Raw genomic sequence first — 9,564 nt, forward strand, 5'->3', positions numbered from 1 at the left:
GTATGTATTTCCGGTAGGAGATATATATTTATTTCTCCCTCTTTTGGTGGTATTAGGATCCAGTAGTGATAATTTTCTAAATTCATTATTTTATTAGGACTTGCAAAATGATGATACTATGACTTAATAATTCCTTCCAAATTTATAACCTGGAATGTTTCTATAAAGGAATACTTTCCTTCATAAACTACTTGGTTATTCTCAAGTGCAAGTAGTATAGGAAATAGATAAATGTTTCATGTTTTCCTTTTTCTTTTTGAAGAGTAAGCAGTATACTTTTAGTTGATCTTTCAATCAAACAGAATTGCTTAAATTAAAAAAAGCATTCTCTTTTCTGCTTAAGTACTACAGACAGCCTCATTTTCTCACATCAGACACTTAGAAACAACACACTGAATCCACCAGAGAAAACTGGGCAAAAAAAAAAAAGCATCAGAAATTCAACTCAACAATGGAAGATTTTCTGTTAGCTGGAAGCTCTCAACTCTAAGGAGAAGTGAGCCAAATCTATTTGGCTTGACATAAGTTTCTTAGAACTGAGGAGATGGGAAGGTGGATTCTTTTTAATTCTGTTCCAAATGTTTTACACAGGGAAATTAAAGTCAGTGCATCTAATAAAAATCCAAATAAACATTTAAAAACTTGTTTGACTGGTATTCAGTATGTGAGATTGATTAATAACTTGTTGTACTTAAACTTGTACTGGGGAGAATTATATATATATATATATATATATATATATATATATATATATATATATAAATTTGTAGCCACCATTGCTGTGATATTTTCTGACCAATGCCAAGCAGCGTGAAAGACCTTTTGACACTGATCTCATCTTTTCTCTACTTGCTTCCTGTTATAGTTTGATCTTAAATGTCCCCAAAGTCCCCTGTTCTAAAGGCTTCATTTCCAGCTTATGCTGCTCTTGGAGGTGGTAGACACTTCAGAAGGTGGGGCCTAGTGGAGGAAATTAGGTCATTGTGGGTAAGCTCTTGAAGGAGATATTGGGACCTCAGCCCCTTCCTTTTTTTTCTTTGCTTCTTGGATGTCATGAGGTGACAATTTTGCTCCACCACATTCCCACCATAATTTTCTGTCTCACCATAGGCCCCCAAACAATGCAGTCAGCCAACTGTGACCCGAAACCTCTGAAACTACCAGCCAAAATAAATCTTTCCTCCTTTAAGTTAATTATTTTAGTATTTTGTCATAGGAGGAAAAGCTGACTAATACCCACCTCCAGAACACTGTTTGGGATTCAAGGAGAGACTAGAGTTTGCTGTTTCCCTCAGGACCTCAAGGGTCACATCACAGCTGGTGTTTTGGTCAGGCATCCTCAAGAAGTCACTGTAGGAGCCCATCATGATGCCACCGTCCGACCCTTGCCGTACACATTCAAATTCATCAAAAATGCAGTCATTTTCATAGAGGGACTACCAGATTGCTTTGGAGGTGTTTGAGAACCTGGTAAGTCTCAGTATAGGGTTTCTCCATGTTAGGTCCCAGATTTTAATGGTTGAATAGTCTCTGGTTGGGATATATCTCCTTCTGTGGCTGAACTTCAAAATTTGACAGATAATTTCAGAGAAGTAACCCATTCCTTGGATCCTCTGGCTCTTCAAAAAACTTGATGTGCCTCTCCCACAGAGATGATGCCCATAGGTCACATGACCTAACTGTGTCTTTGCTGCTACTGCTGAAATGTGAAGATGCTGCAGCAATGGGGGTGGACCTCAGTCACTGTGATCACTTCCATGGGTGCTTCCCTGTTGGCCAGATGGAAGTCCACAATGTTAAAACTGTGACAGGTGCTTTCAGAGTTCCATGTGTCAATCCTCAGGTCATCAGCAGACCCATAGTTTCAGTCACTGTTGACTGCTATGTGGTTGATGTGACATTGGCAAGTGGTCCATGGGCCTGAGAATAGGCATCTACAGGGTGGTGGTGGTGGTGGTGGCAGGATGCTGGAGCTGGCCCTCCTCATCTTTCAGATCTTTGCCTTCTGGCCCTGATTATGCTCTCTGACTTCCCACAGCTGCACAGCTTTGTCAGTAGTAGACAGAAAAAAGTAAGTTGCCTTCTGCTTAGGAAGACATTTTATTGATTCCCCCCGACCCGCTTCTATTTCCAGACTCTTCAGGTTTGATTAAACTTGGTTCACGACTCTGGAATGTGCTATAAATGTTGTATTCACCCCTATGATGAACCTGATGGTTACTCTCTGTCTCCAATGAAATATTATAACTCAGCCTTCCTTGTTCCCTGTTGGTAGTAGTTCTCCTGGTGTTTGAATTCTACTGTGGAGACGTCAACCTTATTTCCCTAGTTGCCTTCACTTGGGTAGTTTATGCTTCATCGTTTTGTCACTATTCTCTTTCCTGGATTCTCTCTTGATTCCTCGGAAACTGAAAAATCAACCTTTGATGTTTTCTTTATGATTGCCAGTTTTCAGAATGTTGAATTAGTTCCCTAACACTATGAGTACTTATTTTAGCATCATGACAATCTAAAGTGATATAGATACAACGTGTTTTAATTCATTGCAGTTATAATTAATATTAATTGATAATCAAATTGCTCCACTTCTAGCAGAGGAATGTTTTTCAAGTTGCCTCCCATACCTTTTGACAATCATGATAGTCTCTGATTGTTTCCTTCCTCTCTAGTTAATATTCCAGGCTCATTTGATATCTTTCATGCCATTGACCTAGAATGAGCCACCAACAAATACTTTGTTCTTTTTGGTGAACAAAGTATTCAGAGACCAAAATCTAAATGTTAAGAAGAATGCTCCTAGCTACTATAATGGTGATTATTTTTTAAGCCTTTTTCACCGGACAGAGGTAGGAAATATATTTGTGCATTTTTAAGTGAGAAAATGCAACGTAAGTTGATGCAGGTAATTCTAATTGATGTTTTGATTTACAAAGTTTTCTTAATTTAAAAATTAAAAACATACTGTTTCTCTTTGCTGAAAATCTTGTATTCTAATGACATTAAAATGGTTATTTTACAGTTTTATCTTATAAATACTGTTTTCACAATATTAATGTTAATGTTATTGCTTAACAATGTGCCTTTGTCCATTTAGGCTCCTATAATAAAATATCATAAACCGGATAACATATAAACAACCAAAATTTCTTCTCACAGTTCTAGAGGCTGGGAAGTTCACTGCTGGTGCCTGCCCACTGTGTCCTCCTATGGTGGAAGGAGTGAGGCTCCTCTCTGGAGCCTCTTGGTTTCTTCTATAAGAGAACTAGTCCCATTCATGAGGATTTCACTGTCCCGAATCTAAGCATCTCTCAAAGGTTCCACTTCTTCATACTATTACATTGGTCTTAATAAACGAATTTTGGGGCACATAAACATTCAAACCATAGCATTACTGAAGATAGTTCGGCTATTTCCCCAGGTACATGCAACCTAATTATTATACTTTAACTGGTTCTTTAAAAAAATAAAAAAAATTAACAATAGCTTGGAAAAATAAGTACTTGGGAATCAATCTAACAAAAAAGCTGAAAGACCTCTACAATAAAAACTACAGAAAAAGAAAGAAAGATATTGAAGAAGACCTTAGAAGATGGAAAGGTCTCCCATGCTTTTGGATAGGCAGAATTAATGTGGTAAAATAGTCGTACTACCAAAACTGCTATACAGATTTAATGCAATTCCTATTAAAATCCCAATGACATTTTTCATAGAACTAGAAAAAGCAATCATGAAATTTATTTGGAAAAATAAGAGACCCAGAATATCCAAGCAATCCTTAGCAAGAAGAGTGAAGCAGGAGGCATTACAATACCAGACCTTAAACTATGTTACAGAGCAATAGTAACAAAAACAGCATGGTATTGGCACCAAAAGAGACATGTAGACCAATGGTACAGAATAGAGGACACAGAGACAAATCCACATAAATACAATTACCTCATACTAGACAAAGGCACCAAAAACATATATTGGAGAAAAGATAGCCTCTTCAACAAATGGTGCTGGGAAAACTGGAAATCCATATGCAGCAAAATGAAAATAATCCCCTATCTCTCACCATGCACAAAACGCAACTCAAAGTGGGTCAAGGACCTAGGAATTAGACCAGAGACCCTGCACCTAACAGAAGAAAAAGTAGGCCCAAATCTCCATCATGTCTGATTAGGCACGGATTTCCTTAACAAGACTCCTAAAGTGCAAGAATTAAAATCAAGAATCAATAAATGGGATGGATTTAAATTAAAAAGCTTCTTTTCAGGAAAGAAAACAATCAATAATGCGATGAGAGTGCCTGTAGAATAGGAAAAAATCTTTACCATTTGCACCTGAGATACAGCACAAATCTCTAGAATATATGAAGAACTCAAAAACTTAACACCAAAATAACTAACTAACTAACTAACTAACTAACTCAATAAATGGGTCAAGGAACTGAACAGACACTTCCCAGAAGAAGAAATATAATCAATCAACAAACATATGAAAAAAAATGTTCATCATCTCTAGCAAAAAAAGAAATGCAAATCGAAACTACTTTAAGATTTCATTTCACTCCATTCAGAATGGCAAACATCAAGAATACAAGCAATAATAAGTGTTGGCAAGGATGTGGGGGAAAAGGTATATTCATACGTTGCTGGTGGGACTGCAAATTGTTGCAACCATTATGGAAAGCAGTATGGAGATACCTCAGAAAACTTGCAATGGAACCACCATTTGACCCAGTTATCCCACTCACTGGTTTATACCCAAAGGACTTAAAATCATCATAGTGATACAGCCACATCAATGAGAAGTTGTGTTCCATTTGTGTACAATGTGTCAAGACGCATTCTACTATCATGTATAACTAATTAGAACAAAAATAAAAGTCTAATTATTATGTTTTAAAATCAATAGAAATAAAGTGATTATTTTATTGTTATTTGACACTTAATTCTTATTTGATGCTAAAATGATTATTTCCCATTTTTATCTTATAAATAATAATTTTAGAATATTAATGCTAATGTTATTCCTAAAAGTATGATTCTTTGTCTTTGTCCATTATAGATTGCTATAATAAAATATCTGTGTAGTAACTAGTTTACCACAAAATTTAGGTTCATTTACTTATTTCACATTATATTTTTAGAAAAACTTTTATTTAAAATTTATTTTGTAATCCTATAAAATAAAATTCCAAATCAAATACCTTCACTTTCCTTCTCTAGCCCTTTTATTCTGCCCATGCTCCACCTCCCAACATTTTTAAAAAATGTAAGTAGGTATGTGAGTATGTGTGTATCTATATTCTATTTTTCCTAGATAAACAGCATCATTTCATATACATATATATATTTCATATTTCATTTTGCTTTTTATTAGCAATGATTTTGTTGATAGTGTTGTAGATTTGGTGATATATAAATATATTTGTCATTCATCTTTAGATCTACATAGTAAGTATTAGACATTATTACATTGCATGGATATACTGCTACTTAATTCAGCCAGTTTTTGTTTATAAAAATTTGGATAATTTTCATATTTTTATTATTCCAAGTTGTGTAGTGATGGCCTTGTGTTAGTAATTTTGTACTCTCTGATTAATAGTAATAAGGCCAGCATATTTTTCATACATATTCCTAGAAAGGGTTTCCTGGGTCAAAGAGTTAACAAATATGTATCCTAGCTAGGCTTTTCCAATTACTCTCCAATGGGGTTATGCCATATTGATTTTTTACTAGCATAGGTAATACGTGGCATCTTGGTATAATTTCAATTTAGATGTAATAAACATTGGAGAAATTTAGAAACTTTTGCAATTGGGAGAATCATGATCTCTCTAGAAAATAAGCAAATGTTGATTGTCTGGATTTATACCATTTTTTATTTATGAAGAGATTAAACTTAGCCTTCCTATTCAGACTTTCTTTAACCTTCTTGCCTCTTTTTATATATGCAACAGATATCGTTCTATATTAGCATTGACCCAGGATTCTTGGTTTAATGTATGTATAAATTTAAATATTTTAAAAATTTCATTGTGAATTGAGATTTTTCTATAGCTAGTTCATCCTGTTGATACTTTTGTTTGTGACTTTGATTTTGTTCTGTATTTTTGATGATAACATTCTGGTTGACTTGAGATTTGAATACTTAGTATATCTACTTATTTATCAATCCATCTATTCATTATCCATCCTAGCTATTGCCAAAATAGTGTTGGCTTATAAAAAAAGTATAAGTAAAATAATAGTAAAAAAGGAAAACTATCAGGTTAACAGTTTAAAAAGGTGGCAAGTGGATAGGAAATGGGGGAAAATCATAAAAGTTGGAGCTAGAAATCTACAATTAAGCTCTGACTTTTCTAGCACCTAGGCTCAGAGTAAAACTTGAAAGATTTTGTAACTCTCATTGTGTAATAGAAACAATCATACCAGCTCATTAGAAAAGGATGCAGGATTCTCTTTGCCATTGAAGAAAAGTTTAGTTGGAAGTTCTACTTCTAAATAGGGGCTAACTAGTCTGTTATAGTCAACCTTTGTATAAGCTGCACATGCTTCACATGTATGTATATGTATACATATATGCTTGTGTATGTATTCTTCTGAAGTTTTAAAAGGTTGGAGAGCTACCAAAAATTGAGAACTCGCAGGCCAAAATTATCAGAATGAAAGGAAGGATAGAAAGGACATTTGGTCCCATGTGACATTTCCACTAGAGATATTTGCTGATTTGCAAATAGCAGTGGAGAGGCTGAGAAGATGAAGAGAGATTTTGGCATCTCATGAGGCTGGGATGAAATAATTGGAGTTAAGGATCTGCCAAGGAGAAAAGGTCTTAGTCGTCAGCCCAGACTTTCATTTGGGTTCCTGCAGGTCCAAATCTTAAAGATAGATGATTGAAAATACATCATTTACCACAGGGACTGCCTTCCAGCTCCAATCATCTCTATCTATAATGTATTAAGAGATTCTGCCTCATTCCCTGGCAAAAGCACAGAGTATATTTATAATACTTAATGCTGTTCAAAGACTTGTATCCAAAGTATATTAAAACACCTACAAATGAGTGGGAAAAAATACAGACAACAGAAAAGTGGGGAAAATACTTGAACAGATACTTCACAAAGGAGGATTGCCAAATAGCCAAGAAACATAGGAAAAGTTTCAAATTTTAATTATAATTAATCATGAGGATGCAAATGAGAATCACAATGATATAGTATGACACACCTTATGGAACGTCTGAAATTAAAAGTTGGAAAACACCTCAAGTTGTTAAGAGTGTGAAGAAACTGAAACTTTCTTACAGAATTGGTGGAGATATAAATTGGTTTAACCACATTGGAATACCATTTGGCAACATGTGCTTAGTCAGAACAATCCACATGTCCTCTGACCCCAATCCTTCATTCCCAGGTGTGCTCAACAGCAATTGGGCAAGAGAAGCGTATGGATGATCCTTAATAAACTATAAAAATGTTCAAAATGGCATTATTTGTAATAGCCCCAAATTGGAAACAATCCAGATATCCATCAATACTAGAATAAATTATAGTGCATTTGTATATTATAAAACAATAAAATAAGACTACTGCTTCATGTAACACAAATGAACTTGATAAACATTATATTGCATGAAAAAAGGCAAACACAAGAGTACATAGTGATTCATCTGTATAAACTTTAAAAATAGCCCAAGCTGGGCTGTGGTGCTGGAGATCGTAATGGGGGAGGAGAGTGAAATCAAGAATTACGGAGGTGTGTGAGATGACTTTGGATATTGATCATAGTTTATTCCATTACTTGGGTGGCAGTTACAGAGGTGTGTCCACTTTGGGATTGAGCTGGATACTTAATTATGTTTGCCCTTTTCTTTATGTGTATTATACTTCAATAAAAAGTCCCCTTAAAAGAACATTATGATCATTTCCTCCTTTGGACTCAGTTCTATTTCCAAATCACTAATTTTTACATCTATTTTTTATATTACTCCATTTATATTTAGGATTTGGACAAGCAACATCTTCCAAAGAAAATTTTGTTAGTTATTAAAGATATCAAGTGAGAGAAGATGTGGAAAGTTAAGAATTCAACAGAGAGACCCATAGCAGAAAGATGTGAGTCAACTGGAGATAAGTAAAAATTATAGGAAAAATAGAACAGTAATGGCAATTTATTTGAGTTCCCACAGGCATGTACTTTTCCTTAACATCAGATCAAAAATAGTGTTGTACTTTTTTCTTTTATGTCATAAAAAATAACAAATACATACTGCAGAAGACACAAGAACCCATCAGAAAAAGAAAGGAAAGATAGCTACAAAAAGTGAATAATCTTGTTTTCCTAAAACAATATTTGTAAACATGCTGTTGAATGACCTTACATTCAATACTTTTAAAATACATTTACAAAACTTGAATTATACTTACAGGTTTTTCCTAAGTTTCCTTTTGCTTATGTCCAATCACATGTGCACTTAAGCAATGCATCCTGCTTATCTAAGTTATCTAAACTGAGAGCAGAGATAAATCAGTTGTGATGAGCTATGGGTTGAAGACCTGGCTACTATAAACCCATAGAGAACAGCTGCAGAGAATGGAATGAGGGACTATCTGTATCTATAATCAGAAGACAAATTCCCCTGAGATAAACATATTTTCCTGTGTTGTTCAAGTCTCATAGTCAAATGCTTTGGAGGCTAGTAATTAGATAGTTAGGGAATTCTCTGAATTCCCCAGAAAACAGCTTCATTTTTGCATTCTAGACAGCATATAAGGAAGAGCTGGGCGGCATTAAGGAGCAAGGGCACTTTTGTTTACTTTCTCATTCTGTAAGGACATAGTGCCTGCTCAGAGGAAAATTTTCTTTGGCATTTTGTCTGCTTTGGAATCCTCTTCTCTGCTGGGTAGGATTTACATTACAAGATACATGCCTCAGTCATTGCCTGCCAATCTGTGAACTGTCTGGAGTATGGGGGAGGTGTAGTCACCTAAAGCCCAGTGACATTAAGGGACACACACTGTTCAAATCTTCTTCTCACTTTCCTCTCCCTATCTCACCCAGGGTACAGAGTAACTTGAGATGCTGCATTTGGCATCTTTCCTGTTCATAAACTCTAGCACTATCTGTGAATTCAGCAGGAGGGGATGACTGTGAAAGCTGCCTGGGAAGTGTATTTCTTCAGTATTCTTGCACAAAGAATTAGTTTTTTAAAGTGTAAAACACTTTAAAAAATTGTGGTAAAATAAACCAATCACAAAATTTGCTATTTTGATTATTTTATATGATAAATCAGTGACATTAAGTCATCACCATCACCACTGTCTATTTCCAGAACTTTTTCATCTTTTGAAAGAAAACTTCGTACTCATTAACATTGCTTTTCATTCTAGGGTACTCCTGTACCCCTCCAAACCCTGGCAACCATCAACCTGTTCTGTGTCTCTATGGATTTGACTTTAGTGGGTATTTCATATAAATAGAATCATATAATATGTGGCCTTTCATGTTGGACTTCTTTCAATTGCTTCAGTGTTTTCCTGGTTCATCCTTGTTGTCACGTGTATCCGTACTT

The 9,564-nt window shown here is 35.1% G+C and overlaps 1 pseudogene; it reads right to left on the reverse strand.

The window, feature by feature from the left end:
- Positions 1-1,229: 1,229 nt before the first annotated feature.
- LOC144376704 (serine/threonine-protein phosphatase 2A 55 kDa regulatory subunit B beta isoform pseudogene) lies at positions 1,230-2,638 on the reverse strand (annotated as a pseudogene).
- Positions 2,639-9,564: the final 6,926 nt, after the last annotated feature.

The sequence above is a fragment of the Ictidomys tridecemlineatus genome, chromosome 4 (assembly GCF_052094955.1).
Source record: "Ictidomys tridecemlineatus isolate mIctTri1 chromosome 4, mIctTri1.hap1, whole genome shotgun sequence".
NCBI lineage: Eukaryota > Metazoa > Chordata > Mammalia > Rodentia > Sciuridae > Ictidomys > Ictidomys tridecemlineatus.